Source organism: Silene latifolia, chromosome 4, assembly GCF_048544455.1.
Source record: "Silene latifolia isolate original U9 population chromosome 4, ASM4854445v1, whole genome shotgun sequence".
Classification (NCBI taxonomy): domain Eukaryota; kingdom Viridiplantae; phylum Streptophyta; class Magnoliopsida; order Caryophyllales; family Caryophyllaceae; genus Silene; species Silene latifolia.
Genome location: NC_133529.1, coordinates 35,793,871 through 35,795,753, shown reverse-complemented (window position 1 = coordinate 35,795,753; position 1,883 = coordinate 35,793,871).

The window sequence follows — 1,883 nt, the reverse complement described above, 5'->3', positions numbered from 1 at the left end:
AAAGGAGCAAGGACGAGGAAAGTTCGCGCTTACGTGGATGTGAACTACTCCCCTCCTACCGTTTCAAGTGATAATTCATGCTCATGGAAGTCAAGAGGACAAATCAATGTTCTTTGAGGTGACGTCCTCCAGTCAGGAGCCCACCAAGGGGCTACTGAAATTTGTTTGGAATTAAGCGGGGAAATGCCCCGTGTAACACTTTGTAATAGACAATTTTTGAATTTCTTTTGAATTTTTTTTATTGCGTTTTAATTAGGACAATTAGTTTTCGACAGTTTTTAGCGTAGACTATAGACTATAAACTGTTCTTATGCGTATTTGGTATATTGGGAAATTTTTGCAAGTGTTTTTATGCAGGTTTGGGGAAGTTTAACGCACTCCAAGGGAAGAAAAGACGAAAATTATAGAGCTTACGCGAGAAAAGTCCTCGATCGAGTACTTTTTGTACTCGATCGAGTGGAAAATTGGTCGACCGAGTGCTTTTTCCAGTCGATCGAGTAAAGCAATAAAGGGGATTGGTCGATCGAGTAAAATTCCATTCGACCAAGCAGCTGGATCACTAAAGCCCTCGATCGAGTGGTTTAAAACCACTCGATCGAGTGAAATGAACAGGACACGGGAGTTTTTCTAACTTAAACTCTTTTATTCCTATTTTTCATTCATTTATCCCTAATTTCGTCTAACCACCCCCTTTTGTGCGATCAATTCATCCCCAAATCCCTAATTTTCTTGCCCAATCTCCAAATCCGCCACCTACAATCTGCTTCTTGCTAATTAATCTTTAATAGCCCCTTGTTTTTCCCTTTAATTGTATTGATTTTCACGGTTTTTAGAAGGGTTAGGGTTTGCGGGTTTTTCGACTGAAAATTCGTTATTGTTGCTTGTTTATTTGAAGATTAATTGCACTTGTAGGATCATTCTCATCAAGTAAGCGATTCTTTTACCTTCTTTGTATTTTGATTTCGATTATTTGGAATTCTATGAGGTAAAAATCGAATTAGGGTTTGAATATCCATTGTTGGTCGATTTTTCGACTTTAATTAAGTTTATTGCCCTTATTCTTCTTGCTTGATGATCAATTGTAATTCCTCGCTGTTTATCACATGCCCTTTTCGAATTTTACATGACTTTGGCGTAATGGGTCAAGAACAGTCGAAATTTTCGACAGTCAGTTTGGCTAGTGCTGCTGTGATTCATCTAAATTAGCTTTATTATCGCTAGCTTGCTGCTGTTTTAGATTGATTCTCGCACCCCTGTCAATGCTTAGCATGTTTAATTCGAGTTTTGTGCGAAATTTCGCAATTAGGGCTTCTCAGTCGAAAATTTTCGACTGTCAGACGGGTTCATATACCTTCATGCTTTAACTAACCTCAGTCATTGCTTGCTAGCTACTGTTGTTAACTGCTATCCCGTCCCCTACTGTTGCTTACATGCTGAATTTCGAAAATTTTTGAGGAATTGCTGGATTTATGTGCTTTGTAAAGTCGAATTCTTCGACTGGTAGGGGGTTCATATGCTGTCACATGTTGGTTTTACATGCTGTTTTAGCCACGGTTAGCAGCTATTTTCTCATCATACCCCTGGTCTCCCTTAATTTCTGTTTGCAGGATGGATTCCAGTTCCCTACCATCCACTAGTTCATCCTCCAGTCCGTCTTCGAGTGAGATAGTGGCCCCTGCTGTTGCCACTGTCTCCACTTTAGTGACCACTGCAGCCCCAGTTTTCCTTGTTTCAGCTGCAGGGACGGTTTTTACTCCAGCTAGCTCAGCTTCTAGCACAGTTCAGGCTACCTCTTCCTCTACGGTCACCACCACAAATGCTAGCACCGACTTTGCTAGTTCCTCTTCGGCGGTGACCACAAAGTAGCCACTACCTCTCGCACC